Raw genomic sequence first — 18,453 nt, 5'->3', positions numbered from 1 at the left:
GAGCTGAAGAGAATCTGCTGACATCTTGTGGTAAGGTTGATCCTCCTGTCTTATGTTGATCTGTTTTGCTTCCAGATTTTTGCTTGTCTCACCATCTAAATGGCTTTCTTGAAAATTTTCTTTGGACCACAACAAAACTGGAAAAGACTTACCAGTAATCCATCAATAATTCTATCTCCAATGAAGGGTGATCTCAAGGCTTCATAGTCATATTTTTCCACTACTATGTAGAGATCACTAAATAAATTACTCATAGATTTCTCTGGAAGCTGAACACCTGATAAATATTGTGTTTTCAAGAATTTAATTTGTTGGACAGTGATTTTTAAAACCTTGCAGAATTTCATCAAGTGTATCTGATGCAACTTTTATGAGCAACTTGGTACATTAGATCATTGAATATAAAAGTATATTTGTTCGGTTTCTGATTAAGTATCTAGTTTGGAGGCAAAATCAATATCTTAAGAACAGTTATTGGCAAGGTGCCAATTTTATGTACTATTTGGCCCATTTCTGAAATGACATCTTGCTGACAGTACTATTACTGCTGCCTTGTCTTCCTGATATGATTATTTAGCTTCCTTTTCATTTAATGATACAAAATCTCAATGTCTCCTTATCTTAAAGGATTTGTATTTTTTTTTAGATTACATTACTTACAGTGTGGAAACAGGCCCTTCGGGCCAACAAGTCCACACCGACCCGCCGAAGCGAAACCCACCCATACCCCTACATTTGGCCCTTACCTAACACTATGGGCAATTTAGCATGGCCAATTCACCTAACCTGCGCATCTTTGGATTGTGGGAGGAAACCGGAGCACCCGGAGGAAACCCACGCAGACACGGGGAGAATGTGCAAACTCCTCACAGGAGGTCACCTGAGGTGGGAATTGAACCCGGGTTTCTGGCACTGTGAGGCAGCAGTGCTAACCACTGTGCCACCGTGCCGCCTTGTATGTTGCTGTATAACAAAGCTGCTACTGTGTATAGCTGTGCAGGAGGATTTTCTCATGCTTATGTTGTCAAAATAGATGATTCACACCTTGTTTGCAAGTGTAATGAATGGGTCCCCCTTCTTTTAGATTGGATTAAATTCACTACGGTGTGGAAACAGGCCCTTCGGCCCAACAAGTCCACACTGACCCTCCAAAGAGAAACCCACCCAGACCCATTGCCCTACATTCACCCCTGACTAATGCACCTCACACTACTGGCAATTTAGCAAGGCCAATTCTCCTAACCTGCACATCTTTGGACTGTGAGAGGAAACCGGAGCACCCGGAGGAAACCCATGCAGACACAGGGAAAATGTGCAAACTCCACACAGACAGTTGCCCAAGGCAGGAATTGAACCCGGGTCCCTGGCGCCGTGAGGCAGCAATGCTAGCCACTGAACCACCGTGCTGCCCAGTAGACATTTCCCATTCTCTTCAGAGCTGCATGTGGGGTTAAAGACAATCCCAATCACTTTAATGTGTTCTACCAGATGAATCTCACTCTGTTGATTTTGTCTTGTCAAAAATTGCGATACGTTTATCATCTTAAAGTTATACCTGAAGATACCTTCAAAGCTCACCGGAACCTGCACCACTGCTCATCATGTTAGAGATTGCTCATACTATCAAACCATCAAGGCAGGTTCACTGCCAACATATCCTTCCTGGCAGGGATTTGCAGAGCTCATTTTATCAAGTGTGGTCGAGGAAAAACACTTGGTCCTCCAACAAGCACAGGCCTTTGTCTTAACCAATGTGTCATTTATTACATGTTAGCAATAGGTACATATTCCACTGATATGGTAGACATTGTCACAGAGACTGTAAAGAGGATTTCAGTGGTAGGTTTTATTAATCAAGCTACTATTCTTCCACCCAAATCAGAATGATGATATTGATATGGCCATTCTTAATGCAATCCTCAGCATTAACCCTTTCTGCACCTTCTATGACTAATATCATTTTGAATCAGATTCCGCTGCATCAAATCTTCCCTCATCCTGTAGTTAATTGGTGGGAACCCAGGCAGTGCAGACTGTAAGTGGGGGCTGTGAGAGCAGGAGCTAATGTCCACAATGTACAGAGACTGGAATCCTGTGTATTATCACCAGGACGCAGGGAGGAACATGACTGAACACTCATGATGCAGGAACTTGAATGCTCAGTAATTCTCAGCAGCCCCATCCTGCCCCAAATTGATGCCCATGTTTACAGTGGGCACAGGAAACTTCAACAAATCTTATCCCTGGGTCTTGGCTGAGGTGCTGACTGATCAAGGGAGCACTCAATGAAGTGACACTGATTGTACTCCAGAATGGCTGTGGAATTTCAGGACCAATGTTTACCAATTGAACAGGAATTTTCCTTTGCGTTGTTACTTCTCAGGAATGACCAGAAGGTGCACACAGTTTGGGTCTTCTGTAGAGTCAGGCTTCTTCCTGTATCTTTCCCCTCTGTGTTGTTCCAAGTAGGGACCCCAATCAGGAGCTGATGTGCAAGCAGCAGATATTTTCTGTGAATGGAAATGTAAAATGTTTGATCATTTCTGTTGGATTTTCACCCACTGTTAAGTGGAAAAGAAATCTGGTTCCCAATCAGATTATTCCGACACCTGATAATTCACACTATAGCAAACAATATTTCATGACAAAGATTATACTTTCATCCAGACACTTCAATTGATCCTGTTGTGCACTGGCAGTGAGACACACTGAAAGAAATGGACTTTTCACAGACAATCAGTTTGATGCAATGACCTTAGTGCAATTCATTAAATGTTAAAGGTCAGAGACATGGTGAGATGAAGAGGTTTAGGGAGGCAATTCCAATGTTTAAGGTTAACCCTGCTGAATGCACAGTTACCAATGGGAGAGTGAGTGAAATGGTGAGTGTTGCAACAAATGTCAGAATTGTAGGAGTGCAGGTATTTTGATGGTTCACACAGTTGGAGGAGGGTACGAGAGAGAGGATTTGCTCAATGATACAGGGGTGAAAATTTTAAAAGTGTGATGTTGGATTATCGTCTCATAGTGATCAACAAGGACAGGGCTGGCAGATGAACAAGGCCTGGTGTGGTTTAAGCCACAGTGCTATGGAGAAGCATGGATTCACTTAAGGTGGAAGACGGAAAACATGAGTACCAGTAGCCAGTCAATTAACCTACAAATTATAAAGACAATGACCAGGATTTTTCGGATAGCAAGGTTTCCTGTCCGACAACCCGAAGACTTGGTGGGGAATATATCCGTACAGGTTATGGCTGTGCCAGAGTCACTTCAAGCTGCTCAGAGCATCAAATGGTTGGATATGGGATTTTTATCCTCCATTTTGTGCATTTTCCTTGAACAAAACTGCCTGCCAATCTGACTGACCAGCAGTGCCACAGGGAGTAATGGTCACTGCTGGCACCAGAAGCAACCTCCAGAATCAAAGTGCTGGAGTTCCACAGGGGGAGCCAGTAGTGAGGTCACATGACAGGAAATGGGAGCGAAGGTCCAGGGAGAGTAGGGAGACTCAACAGCAAGGTCAGGAATGCAATGAATATCTGGATAGGCTGGGACTTTGAGCTGGTCTCATTGATAGAGTCAGCCATCTCCTTTTCTGAGCCTTCCTGTTCTCCCCTTACCACGCAAACCCACAATTGCAGGGGAATATTAACTGATGCTCTAGGCTTTGCGTACACCTTATAATGTTGTAGGCCGGACACAAGCATGGGATGGCAAACGAGGAGACTGTATGGGCCCTCCTGCCTACTAGTGCAGGACTGTAAGAACTTGCTATTTACAACAACCTCAAAGACCAACCTCCTAACCATTGCATTAGGGGTTTAGTATCCTGTAATGATGTCACAGAGCAGCTTTTCATTGGGAAGAGATACCACAGTGTAAGCTGAATTAAGAAACGAAAAACAGAAATTCTTGGTGAATTGGGCAAAACCCGAAAACCGAACACTGTTTACATTAGAAATACTTGCAGAGAAGCAAATGATGTAGACTGACTAGCATTAATGATAAGGATTACAGAATAGTTTATCAAATAATCCTTTAGATGTATTGTTGAGAAAAGACGCATTTTGTCAAATCCTTTTGTCCTGCATTTATTGGGACATTTTGCAAGAATCCCAACCAATTCAAGGTGAAAAGTAAATTCTGTCATCTGAAAGGAGACTATTGATTGGTTGCTAAATTAATTCTGATTGGCAGAGATGTTGCCGTGGAGAATGCACCCACTAATGCTGATTGACAATTAATTGCCAGGTTTTGATTAGAGAATGTGGAATTTCACGCCATGGAGAGGAAGAGGCTGAGGGGGATTTCACTAAAGTTCACAAAATAATGAGAGGTCTGGGCAGAGCAAACAGGAACAATTAGCTCAATCTCATTAAATCTGTGCTGTTTAGACCTTGATGTTTTGATTGATTTGCAAAAGTAGTAAATAGAGTCATAGAGATGTACAGCACAGAAACAGACCCTTCAGTCCAATTGTCCATGCTGGTCAGATATCCCAACCTAATCTAGTCCCATTTGCTGGCATTTGGCCCATTTCCCTCAAAACCCTTCCGAATCATAGACACATCCAGATGCCTTTTAAATGTTGCAATTGTACCAGTCTCTGCTACTTCCTCTGGCAGCTCATTCAAAATACGGATTACCCTCCGCATGAAAAAGTTACCCCTTACATCCCTTTTAAATTTTTCCCCTCTCACCCTAAACCTGTGCTGTCTAGTTCTGGACTCTCCCACTCCAGGGAAAAGACCTTGTCTATTTACCCTATCCAAGCCCCTCATGATTTTATAAATCTCGAGAAGGTCACCCTTCAGCCTCCAACGCTCCAGGGAAAACAGCCCCAGCCTATTCAGCCTCTCCCTGAAACTCAATCCTCCAACCCTGGCAACATCATAGTAATTTTTTTCTGAACCCTTTCAAGTTTCACAACATCCTTCCAATAGGAGGGAAACCAGAATTGCATATGATATTCCAAAAGTGGCCTAACTAATGTCCTGGGCAGCCACAACATGGCCTCCCAACTCCTATTTCAATGCTGTGACCAATAAAGGAAAGCATTCAAGACACCTTCTTCACTATCCTATCTAATTGTGACTCCACGTCCAAGGAACTATGAACCTGTACCTCAAGGTCTCTTTGTTCAGCAAAGCACACCCCCCCCACCACACCCCCACTCTCCCCACGACCTTCCCAACAAGTGTACAAGTCCTGCTCTGATTTGCCTTACCAAAACATAAATGACAAAATGCACCGATCCTTGTGGCACACCATTGGTCACAGGCCTCCAGTCTGAAAAGCAACTCTCCATCACCACCCTCTGTCTTCTACCTTTGAGCCAGTTCCGTATCCAAATAGCTAGTTCTCCCTGTATTCCACGAGATCTAACCTTGCTAATCAGTATTCCATGAGGAACCTTGTTGAACACATTATTGAAGTCCATATAGATCATGTCCACCGCTCTGCCCTCATCAATCTGCTTTGTTACTTCTTCAAAAAAACTCAATCAAGTTTGTGAGACATGATTTCCCACACACAAATCCATTATAATTATCCCTAATCAGTACTTGCCTTTCCAAATACATATAAATCCTGTCCCTCAGGATTCCCTCCAACAACTTGCCCACCACCGATGTCAGGCTCTCTGAAATATAGTTCCGTGGCTTGTCCTTACCACCTTTCTTAAATAGTGGCACCACGTTAGCCAACCTCCAGTCTTCCAGCACCTCACCTGTGACTATCGATGATACAAATATCTCAGCAATCATTTCTCTAGCTTCCCACAGAGTTCTTAGGTAGACTTGATTAGATCCTGGGAATTTATCCACTTTTATGCATTTCAAGACATCCAGTACCACCTCTTCTTCAATATGGACATTTTTCAGGATGTCACCATCTATTTCCCTACATTCTATATCTTCCATGTCCTTCTTCACAGTAAACACTGATGTAAAATACTTGTTTAGTATCTTCCCCATCTCCTGCAGCTCCACACACAGGCCTCCTTGCTGATCATTGAGGAGCTCTATTCTCTCCCTAGTTACACTTTTGTCCTCAATGTATTTATAAAATCCCTTTGGATTTTTCTTAAACCTATTTGCCATTGCTATCTCATGTCCCTTTTTGCCCTTCTGATTTCCCTCTTAAGTATACTCCTACTGCCTCTTTCCTCTAAGGATTCCTTCGAACTCTGCTGTCAATACCTGACATATGCTTTCTTCTTCTTCATAACCAAAACCTTAACATCTGTAGTCATCAACATTCCCTATACCTACCAACCTTTCTTTTCACCCTAACGGGAATATACTATTTCTGGATTCTCATTATCTCATTTCTGAAGACTTCCCATTTTCCAGCTGTACCTTTACCTGCAAACATCTGCCCGCGATCAGCTTTTGAAAGTTCTTGCCTAATACCATCAAAATTGGCCTTTCTCCAATTTCGAACTTCAACTTTTAGATTCAGTCTATTCTTTTCTATCACTATTTTAAAACGAATAGAATTATGGTCGCTGGCCCCAAAGTGCTCCCCCACTGACACCTCAGTCACCTGCCCTGCCTTATTTCCCAAGAGTAAGTCAAGTTTTGCACCTCTCGAGTCAGTACATCCACATACTGAATCAGAAGATGTTTTCAGCACACTTAACAAATTCCTCTCCATCAAAACCCTTGATACGATGGCAGTCCCAGTCTAAGTTAAAATCCCCTACCATACCAACTCTATTATTCTTACAGATAGCTGAGATCTCCTTACAAATTTGTTTCTTAATTTCCCACTGACTATTGGTGGGGTTTATAATACAATCCCAATAAGGTGATCATCCGTTTCTTATTTCTCAATTCCTCCCAAATAACGTCCCTGGATGTACTCCCAGGAATATCCTGCCTCAGTAGAGCAGTTATGCTATCCTTTATCAAAAATGCCACTCCCCCTCCTCTCTTGCCCCCCTTTCTATCCTTCCTATAGGATTTGTATCCTGGAACATTAAGCTGCCAATCCTGTCCATCTCTGAGCCACATCTCTGTAATTGCAATGACATCCCAGCCCGATATTCCTAACCATGCATTCCCCGTTAGCTCTCTTGAATTGAAATAATTACAGTTTAATTTATCAGTCCAACCTGTAGTTGGTTTCTGCTTTGTTCTTGCCTGCTTTAACTGGTCACCTTTCCCAACCAATCTCAAATTGATCTTTTTCTTCACAATTTCCCTGGGTCCCACGATTCCACCACCACCCCCCCACCCCAACCGACCCCCACCCCCACCCCCCACCTTACTAGTTTAAATCCTCCTGAGCAGCTCGAGCAATTTTCCCTGCCAGTATATTCATCCCCTTCCAATTCAGGTGCAATCCATCCTTCTTGTGGAGGTCATTTCTACCCCAGAAGAGATTTAATTGATCCATTAATGTAAACCCTTCTCCCCTGCACTATCTCCTCAGCCACACATTCATCTGCTCTTTCCTTCTATTCATACCCTCATTAGCTTGTAGTACCAGGGTTATTCCACATATTGCTACCCTTGAGAACCTCCTCTTGAATTCCTGCCTAAGCTTCTATATTGTCCCTTTAGAATCTCATCCTTTTCCCTTCCTATATCATTAGTTCCAAAGTGTACAATGACCTCCTGCTGGTTCCTCTCCCCCTTGAGAACATTCGGCACTCTCTCCAACATATCCTTGATCCTGGCAACACACCATTCTGATTTTTCACTGTTGGCCCCAGAAGTGTCTGTCTATGCCTCTGACTAGAAAGTCCCCTCTCACAATTGATCTCTTGGAACCTGACGTACCCCTCATTACATTGAAAACCAGTCTCCGGACCAGAAATTTGGCTGTTCGTGCTACATTCCCCGGAAAGTCCATCACCCCCTACATTTTCCAAAACAGCATACTTGTGTGAGATGGGGACAGCCACAGAAGACTCCTGTACTACCTGCCTACCCATCCTAATTTTCCTGGAGTTAACCCATCTACCTGAATGTTTCTGCGGCTTTTCTCGCTTCCTATAACTGCCACCCGTCATATTCCCTAGCTCTTGTAAATTCCTTATTGCCTCTAACTGCTGGTCCAACCGAACCATGCGATCTGATAGGATTCACAATCAAAGACACTTCCTGCAGAAGTAACCATCAGTAACATGAAAATGCTCCCTAAACTCCCACATCTGATAGGAAGAGCACCTCACTCAACTAAAGGTCATCGTTGCTCCTTCACAATCTACAGACCCAGAAAATAGCACCATCTTTTTGCTCTTTAAAAAAACACTGCTCCATGCTAACTTAGTACCTATGGTTTATATTTTTAAAATTTAATCAACAGACCGATCTCAATAAAAGATACAATTAAGAAAGAATCCACTCTATTCACTACTGTAGATTTACAGCAAGATTACAAGTACAAACTATGCACATGTCTGTTCCTGTGCTGTGAGCTCACCCACACAGGTTCCTCTAAGGTCAGCTGTGAATTTCACTGTTTGTTAAATTTTCCTAAGTGCACTCTAATGTCCAGAGATACATGAACTCAAACAGCAAAAGCAGTGATAGTGCAGATTCACTGCTGTGTCAGACAGCAGGGTCAGTCTTTCTCTGACCCTGTGGTCACTGCCTTTGTCTGTCATCCTCCTTTTAAAAGTGCCATTGTTTTGATCTTTTATTGCAGAATCATTCGGTGTACTAGAGACAGCGCTGGATAATCACTGAAATGGGAATAATGTCCAGGGTTATGGGAAAAAGCTGGGGGAATAATACTAAGGCCTTCTGTGCATTCAGAGGGCTGGTACAGGCATGATGGGCTGAATGGCTTCTTTCTGCACCATAACAACTCAGATTCTGTGAACTTTGTGTAGTTGAGACAGACAAATCATAACCTTGGTCTTATATAGAACAGTACGGTACAGACACTAATCCTTCAGTCCACAATATTGTACCGAACATGATGCAAAATTAAACTATTTTCTTCTGCCTGCCATTGGTTCACATCCCTTCATTCCTTGCATATTCATGTCTTTAATTAAAAGTTCCTAAATGCCTTTATCATATCTGCCTCCACCCCCACCCCGGCAGCCTGTTCCAGACTCCTGACACTCTTTGTGTAAAAAAACTTGCCCCTCACATCTCCTTTGAACTTTTGCCCTCTCACCTTAAATGCTTCTCTTAGTATTTTTGAACTGTGGGAGGGAAAAAGATTCTGACTGTCAACCCTATCTATCCATCTCATAATTTTGTAGGCTTCCATCAGCCGCTCCAGAGAAAACAACCTGAGTTTTTCTAGCCTCTCCTTAGAGCTCATACCCTCTAATCCAAGCCTCATCCTGGTAAACCTCTTCTACACCCTCTTCAAAGCCTCCACATCCTTCTTGTAATGTGGCGACTAGAATTAAACGCAATAGTCATCATGCAGCCTAAGCAAAGTCTTATAAAGCTGTAACATGACCTCCTGATTCTTGTACTCAGTTCCCTGAGCAATAACGGCAAGTACGCCATAAACTTTCTTTATCACCCTACTTGTGACGATTTGTTTTGATCTGTATTTGATGCTGAAATGAGCTTCTGACAACATTTTCATAACACCACTAAAACCATATATTTTTGCCTGCATAATCTGATTCGATTCCTCTGTGGTTACAGAAATCCTCTGTTGCAAAAATCCACACCCATGCAGTCATGCCATTGGCACTTGGCTATTCAAATAGCAAATCGAGAGTTTGATGTTGGAAAAGCACAGCAGGTCAGGCAGCATCCAAGGAGCAGGAGAATCGACATTTTTGGCTAAAGCCCTTCATCACGGCTTTAGCCCGAAACATTAATTCTCTGCTCCTTGGATGCTGCCTGACCAGCTGTGCTTTTCCAGCACCACACTCTTGACTCTGACCTCCAGCATCTGCAGTCCTCACTTTCTCCTATTCAAGTAACAACTCAGCTGACCTCCCAAATCCGACCCTCTGTGAACTTAATAATTCAAATCTGTGCTCTTAATTACATCAAGTCCTGATCATCGATCATTCCTTTCTCACTAATTCATATTGGCTCCTGCTTAAGTAAGTACTCAAGTTTAACATTCTCCTGCTTGTTTCCAAATCTTTCCATGGTCTTGGCTCACCCTTTCCTGGAAATCTCTGTGACATGTGTGGTTGTCTAAATCAAGCATTTTGAACCCTTGCTGTTTAAATAGTTTGACCATTAGTAGATGGCCCCTCAGTTGCTGAATTACGGGACTTTGGAATTCCTTCCTCAAAACTCACTGTCTCCCTGCCTTTTCTCTCATTGAAAGCATGAAGAAACAAAATGTGAGATTGATCTTGACAAACCTGTACTGAAACCAGGAAATGTTCCATGTGGACTTTATTCGAAAACTACTGAATCCCACCACCTAATGCCACTACTTGTTATTACAACCAGACAAACGTAAAGATCTGCAATGCAGAAGACACCATTCTGAAACTGAGAGATAGTTTTGAAACAGTCCAAACTCCAACTTTGTAAGGTGCATAAATAGTGTATGAATTGATTAAGAATTTAATGAAATCAACCTAACAATCTGTGATCCATGACTGAAATACAAAATATAGAGTTTAGTGGACCTTTTGTTTATATTTGTTAAATTAAGGTGACCTGCATTTTCCAAGGTATTGCAACACACTGATATGTTCATATTTGTGATGTGTTCCAATAGTGCAATTCTTTTATTATTTTAAAACCTATCTTTGATTTAATTGCATAAATGTGATAAATTATGTTTTTTTGTAACATTGAAATAACCATAATCCTATCAGATCACAGGGCTGCTCTCTCAATAGAGAGCGAGGTGATTGATGGTGGTTTAACCTGAGGATCAAGGGGAGAGTTCCAGAAGGAGAGTTCATCACAGTAACCTCAGCTGGTACAGGGATTGGCATCACTCAGCATCACCAACTCACCCATCCAACCAACTGAGCTAACCGATCCACTTTCTTTTAGTTGTATATTCAAACATTCACAGATACTACTTCCAGTCCACTCCAACTTTAGTGCCTGAACCAAGATGGTATCACGGTGGACTGAACTGAGCATAAGTGAAAGGACAACAAAAAGACATTTTGACTTTGAAACAATATGCTTTGCATTGCATCTATCATGATCCAAGACCTAATTTTATGTTCTCTGTTCCTTAATCTTTAAAAGATTTCAAAGCGTCCCTCACCTGCCACAAGGTGGGGCCCTCAGCTTGGACAACTCTCACCACAGCCATGATGGGGATCCACATAATACAGAAGATGGTCATACACCAGCCCAGTGCTCCTGACCAGACAGGGTATTCAACAGATCCATATCTTAGTGGGGCAAATGTTGTCAAGGACCAGATTAAGACTGCCTGAATGTGGATAAGATACAAAACTAAATCAGAAACAGAATGAGAGATTGGGTATTTTCAGTTTAAATCAAAATAATGTGTAACAGCTTCTTACCACCAGCAAACACGGAGAGATCAGAATCCAACACATTCTCCACCACAGCCAGAAGAGCCAAGTCCTTTCCCCAATCATCATCTCAATGTCCTTGATGAATCTGTTTGTCCCTGTGAACAACAAGGAAGAAGAGAGACACCATCACTCACTCTGTCCTGTCTTTAGGGCAGCTTGTTTACTGTTGAAGTTCATCTTGTACAGGGTGGCACTGATGAACAGGTTAACCCAGAGAAGGGATTGCTCCAGATTTCAAACAGGATAAGGAAATTGATTCTTGTCACCAACTGATTGATCTTTCTCTCTCATTTTAGGAACAAGGGTCTGTCCATCCCAGCACAAATTGGAAACATAAGCTTTTCCTGGAATGAGTTCTTCTTGGGCGATGAAGGTAACTTGGAATTTGAAACACAAACAGATCAATCATGACCATATTGATGGTGGAGCAGGCTTGAGGGGCTGAATGGGTCTATTTCTGCTAAGGACTTGTAAAATATGAAAGTGAAGAGTTCATAACAAACCCTAAATATAGAAACATGTGAACAACAGCAAAAATAGGCTAATTTTCTCTAATCTTATTACAAATCACTTGTTAGGGATACGATTAATACTGATAGAAACCAATGAAGGGTAAAGAGTGGGGTGTTTCCAATGTAAAGAACAGGGGTATAAGTGTAATTAATTAAAACTTATAAAATACACCATTGAGTTAAGTGCAATAGAGATGACCACTTAGGTGATATGTTGCAACTGTAGCATGTGGGTGCTGCTGGATTCCTAAAGAAATCCAGTTATATTGGATCAGCTCAAACATTTGATATAGTACCACACATGAGGCTCCTTAATAACCTGAGAGCCCATTGCGCTGGGTGTACAGTATGACCATGGATAGTGAATTGGTGAGCTGATAGAAGATCGACAGCAGTATCTTGTCGGGATCTGGATGATGTGAGCTTGGCAAGGTTTATTCGAGAATTGGATGAGAACTGTAGCAATTCTGATGTTGAGAAGACCTTTTTTTTATTATTCTTTCAGTAAGCAATGAGCTGAATCTGTCACTCAGCAGTGATGAGTTCCTAATTAATGGGATTATGCCCTATTAAGCAGCAAGCTAATGGTATAACACCTTTGAGTAAAAAATGAGGTCTGCAGATGCTGGAGATCACAGCTGAAAATGTGTTGCTGGTCAAAGCACAGCAGGCCAGGCAGCATCTCAGGAATAGGGAATTCGACGTTTCGAGCATAAGCCCTTCATCAGGAATGAGAGAGAGTAGCCAAGCAGGCTAAGATAAAAGGTAGGGAGGAGGGACTTGGGGAGGGGCGATGGAGGTGGGATAGGTGGAACGAGGTCAAGGTCAGGGTGATAGGCCGGAATGGGGTGGGGGCGGAGAGGTCAGGAAGGAGATTGCAGGTTAGGAGGGCGGTGCTGAGTTGAGGGAACCAACTGAGACAAGGAGGGGGGAGGGGAAATGAGGAAACTGGAGAAATCTGAATTCATACCTTGTGGTTGGAGGGTTCCCAGGCGGAAGATGAGGCGCTCCTCCTCCAGCTGTCGTGTTGTTATGTTCTGCCGGTGGAGGAGTCCAAGGACCTGCATGTCCTCGGTGGAGTGGGAGGGAGAGTTAAAGTGTTGAGCCACAGGGTGGTTGGGTTGGTTGGTCCGGGTGGCCCAGAGGTGTTCTCTGAAGCGTTCCGCAAGTAAGTGGCCTGTCTCCCCAATATAGAAGAGGCCACATCGGGTGCAGCGGATGCAATAGATGATGTGTGTGGAGGTACAGGTGAACTTTTGGCGGATATGGAAGGATCCCTTGGGGCCTTGGAGGGAAGTGAGGGAGGAGGTGTGGGCGCAAGTTTTACATTTCCTGCGGTTGCAGGGGAAAGTGCTGGGGGTGAAGGTTGGGTTGGTGGGGGGTGTGGATCTGACGAGGGAGTCACGAAGGGAGTGGTCCTTGCGGAACGCTGATAGGGGAGGGGAGGGAAATATATCCTTGCTGGTGGGGTCCGTTTGGAGGTGGCGGAAATGACGGCGGATGATACGTTGTATGCGTAGGTTGGTGGGGTGGTAGGTGAGAACCAGTGGGGTTCTGTCTTGGTGGCGGTTGGAGGAGCGGGGCTCAAGGGCGGAGGAGCGGGAAGTGGAGGAGATGCGGTGGAGGGCATCGTCGATCACGTCTCGGGGGAATCTGCGGTCCTTGAAGAAGGAGGGCATCTGGGCTGTGCGGTGTTGGAACTGGTCCTCCTGGGAGCAGATGCGGCGGAGACGAAGGAATTGGGAATATGGGATGGAGTTTTTGCAGGGGGCAGGGTGGGAGGAGGTGTAGTCCAGGTAGCTGTGGGAGTCAGTCGGTTTATAGTAGATGTCTGTGCTGAGTCGGTCGCCCGCGATAGAGATGGAAAGGTCTAGGAAGGGGAGGGAGGAGTCTGAGACAGTCCAGGTGAATTTAAGGTCGGGATGGAAGGTGTTAGTAAAGTTGATGAACTGTTCAACTTCCTCGTGGGAGCACGAGGCAGCACCGATACAGTCATCGATGTAGCGGAGGAAAAGGTGGGGGGGTGGTGCCAGTGTAGTTGCGGAAGATGGACTGTTCCACATATCCTACGAAGAGGCAGGCATAGTTGGGGCCCATGCGGGTGCCCATGGCAACTCCTTTAGTTTGGAGGAAGTGGGAGGATTGAAAAGAGAAGTTATTCAGGGTGAGGACCAGTTCAGTCAGTCGAAGGAGGGTGTCAGTGGAAGGGTACTGGTTGGTGCGGCGGGAAAGGAAGAAGCGGAGGGCTTTGAGTCCTTGATCGACGTGATCAAGACGTGATCGACGATGCCCTCCACCGCATCTCCTCCACTTCCCGCTCCTCCGCCCTTGAGCCCCGCTCCTCCAACCGCCACCAAGACAGAACCCCACTGGTTCTCACCTACCACCCCACCAACCTACGCATACAACGTATCATCCGCCGTCATTTCCGCCACCTCCAAACGGACCCCACCAGCAAGGATATATTTCCCTCCCCTCCCCTATCAGCGTTCCGCAAGGACCACTCCCTTCGTGACTCCCTCGTCAGATCCACACCCCCCACCAACCCAACCTCCACCCCCAGCACTTTCCCCTGCAACCGCAGGAAATGTAAAACTTGCGCCCACACCTCCTCCCTCACTTCCCTCCAAGGCCCCAAGGGATCCTTCCATATCCGCCAAAAGTTCACCTGTACCTCCACACACATCATCTATTGCATCCGCTGCACCCAATGTGGCCTCCTCTATATTGGGGAGACAGGCCGCTTACTTGTGGAACGCTTCAGAGAACACCTCTGGGCCGCCCGGACCAACCAACCCAACCACCCTGTGGCTCAACACTTTAACTCTCCCTCCCACTCCACCGAGGACATGCAGGTCCTTGGACTCCTCCACCGGCAGAACATAACAACACGACGGCTGGAGGAGGAGCGCCTCATCTTCCGCCTGGGAACCCTCCAACCACAAGGTATGAATTCAGATTTCTCCAGTTTCCTCATTTCCCCTCCCCCAACCTTGTCTCAGTTGGTTCCCTCAACTCAGCACTGCCCTCCTAACCTGCAATCTCCTTCCTGACCTCTCCGCCCCCACCCCACTCCGGCCTATCACCCTCACCTTGACCTCCTTCCACCTATCCCACCTCCATCGCCCCTCCCCCAAGACCCTCCTCCCTACCTTTTATCTTAGCCTGCTTGGCTACTCTCTCTCATTCCTGATGAAGGGCTTATGCTCGAAACGTCGAATTCCCTATTCCTGAGATGCTGCCTGGCCTGCTGTGCTTTGACCAGCAACACATTTTCATCAGTAATGGTATAACACGCCTAACTAATATTCAGCTTCCTATCTTAAACTCACCTAACAAGCTCAACATTGAGAAAACTTGACCTGGAGATTAGAGTGGGGATCTCGTGAATTCAGCTTGTTACCTGCTCAAAATGACCTAAATATTAGGCACTGAGGTCTCAGAGAATACTCCAAGGATGCCAGCCACATACACTTTACATTCATGGTATTGGATCTGATATATGCCAGTCTCTAATATCTTGCTGGGCCATCTCAGAAAATTTCTACACTTCGGTACTGCACCACAGTCTGCCCCAGTGACTATCATTGTAATGCCTCGGCCAGCACACCCAAGAGCATGAACCCAGGCTGCATCTCCAGGCTGGTCACTTGCTGTCCCAATTCTCACTCATTCTGAGCTGGCCTGGATGCTCACAACACCTCTTCCTTGCCTTGCCTTTTGCCTTTGTGTGTGTGCTACCTCAGCCAGGGATATTATTCCAGTCGCTCCTTGCCATTTAGTGCAGACACAAAGGAAGGAATCTTGTTGTGGTTGTCAACAGGACTCTGTCAAATCAAGGAGGGTGTAATGGGGTGCTGGCACAGTAAGTCATGGGCAGTCTCTGATACCAATTCCATGTGCTTAGACATGGGCAACCAGCTGCTCAGGGTGGTCAACATTAGTGTTTACTCCACGTAAGGGGTTAGGAACTGAATGAAGGTCAGCCCACCACCTGGCTTGAGTCTTTCTGCTCTACTGTGGGCTGCTTACTTCCTGAAATGAGACAGAGGCAGGTATTAATGGAGATGAAAGGACATGTCCCAATTGTTACTGTAGGTGCAGCTGGGAGGTATCCTGAGTGAACAAGCAGTGCAGAGGGACTGCAGGATTAATGGTGTCTAGGATTGGGGTAGGTGTGAGTGAGCGGAGGGGGACAGATTGCAAGCTGTAGTGAGATTGGTAGGGCATGAGACTCAGTGGAAGGTGGGTATAGCAAGAGAGTTACGGTGAGGGTGAGATAACAAACATGGTAGCACTTACTAGCAAAGTGGAGAAGATCATTGACTTCCTTCTTTCACTGCTGGGTATTCCTCCAGATGGCTGAGATTGCACTGATCCAGGTGGCAACCTCGGACCAGGTTGTCATGTCATGCCCTGATCTTACCAATCCAGGGGTAAGAAGAAATCCCACCTCAACACCACACTATGCAGTAGAACCTTTAGATCCCTACCCATCAGGCAGGACACTCCTTCCCCCTGCCTGCCTGCTATGTCTGGGATCAATATAAGTAACACTGTAGGGCTGTTCTAGACTGACAGTGTTTGTATGGATACTTAACGGGCTTTTAATGAAGTTGTAACCACAACATATGGAGCTGCCAGTGTTGGCCTGGGTGGACAAGGTCAGAAGTCACATGGCACCACATTATAGTCCAAAAGGTTTATTTGAAATCAAATGCTTTCGGAGCATTGCCCCTTCTCTTCGTAAAGAGAAGCACACAGACACAGAGTTTATAATCAGAGAGATCAAAATATCATATAAGTGGTGTGAGTGGAGTGTTGACAGACTGAATAATAGGTCTCTGCAGGTGATCAAGAGTGTCAGATGGTGTGAATAAAGTGTCAACAGCTGAATAGCAGGTGAAGGGATGATCTATAATCTGATTCATTAAGGAAGAGAGATAATTACAAAATATTAAAAATAAGGTAGTTCTGGAGACAAATCAAATGACTGGAATAACATGGTAGGTATAAGATTCACACGCCGAGGGTCCAACCAAAGTAACAAGTACTAATCCAAAACTGTACACATTAAATAAGGTAGAGAGATCATAATAAGTTATCAAGGTGATGGTGTCAAAACTGGACAGTAAGGAAGATCTTACAGGTACAGAACAGTGTAATGGGGTCACATGTAGTACGACTTGTAACCAAGATCGTGGTTGAGGCCATCTTCATGGCTACAGAACTCAGCTATTGGTTTCAGCTCAGTAATTCTGTGCTATTGTGGTCCTCAAGATACAAAACAATTCAGAATTATTGTGAGGTAGCAGTGCTAACCACTGGGCCACTGTGCCACCCAAAGTGGGGACATTTTCAGGATGGCAACCTGTAACTGTATCACAGAGATTAGAGCTAGGGCCTTGATTATGACTGGAATGAAGAAAGTAAATATACAATCACCAAGTTTCCAGATCACAAAAATAGGTGGGAGGGCATTTGGTGAGGATGACACAAAGATTCTATTGAGAGATACAACAGGTTATGTGAAAGAACAAAAACTAGCCAGGTAGAATATAAAGTGGAAAAATGTGAGTAATACACTTTGGTGGGAGGAGTAGAGGAGTTGAATATTATTTGACTGAAAAGACTGCGGAAAGCTGCAGCACAGAAGGATTTGGGGTTCCTTGTGCATAAATCTGAAAAGCCTGGCCTTTAAATTTTATGGGTATGAGGGAAGGAAAATGGATAGTTGGCCTTTATTTCAAAGCAAACAGAATACAAAAATAGGTAAGCTTTGTTATAAATGTTCAAGGCACTAGTGAGACCATGGCTGGAATATTCGGAACAGTTTCTCTTCCTCCATGGGATGAGGATGCCACTGGCTCAGTAGAATTTATCGTCCATCCCAGAGAGCAGTTAAGAGTCAACCATACTGCTATGTGTCCAGAGTCACATGTTGTCCAGACCAGGTAAGGATAGCAGTTTCTTTCCCTGAAGGACATTAGCAAACCAGAGGGGTTTTTTCAATCATTGACATTGATTCAAGGTCATAATTGGACTCTTAATTCTAGATTTTTATTGAATTCAATAAAACGGGGCAGCACAGTGATTCAGTGGTGAGCAATGTTGCCTCACAGCACCACGGACCTGGGTTCAAATCCAGCCTCAGGTGGCTGTCTGTGTGGATTTTGCCTATTCTCCCCATGTCTGTATGGGTTTCCTCCAGGTGCTCCAGTTTCCTTCCACAGTCCAAAGTCATGCAGCTTGGTTGGACTGGCCGTGCTAATTTCCTCTATAATGTCCACGGATGTGCAGGCTAGGCTGGTTAGGCATGAGAAATGCATGATTACGAGGATAGGGTAGGGGTGTGGGTCTGGGTAGGATGCTCATCAAAGAGTTGGTGTGCACTCGTTGGGCCAAATGGCCCACTTCCACATTGCAGAGATTTTATGATTCAAATTGCAACATTTGCCATGATGGGATTCAAGCCTGGAT

At 44.6% G+C, this 18,453-nt stretch overlaps 1 pseudogene; it reads right to left on the bottom strand.

The window, feature by feature from the left end:
* Positions 1–2,372: 2,372 nt before the first annotated feature.
* The window catches only part of LOC132820000 (sodium- and chloride-dependent neutral and basic amino acid transporter B(0+)-like), a 55,133-nt pseudogene continuing 39,052 nt past the window's right edge, over positions 2,373–18,453 (bottom strand).

Source organism: Hemiscyllium ocellatum, chromosome 11, assembly GCF_020745735.1.
Source record: "Hemiscyllium ocellatum isolate sHemOce1 chromosome 11, sHemOce1.pat.X.cur, whole genome shotgun sequence".
In the NCBI taxonomy this organism is placed as follows: domain Eukaryota; kingdom Metazoa; phylum Chordata; class Chondrichthyes; order Orectolobiformes; family Hemiscylliidae; genus Hemiscyllium; species Hemiscyllium ocellatum.
This window is presented reverse-complemented; position numbering and strand designations above follow the sequence as displayed.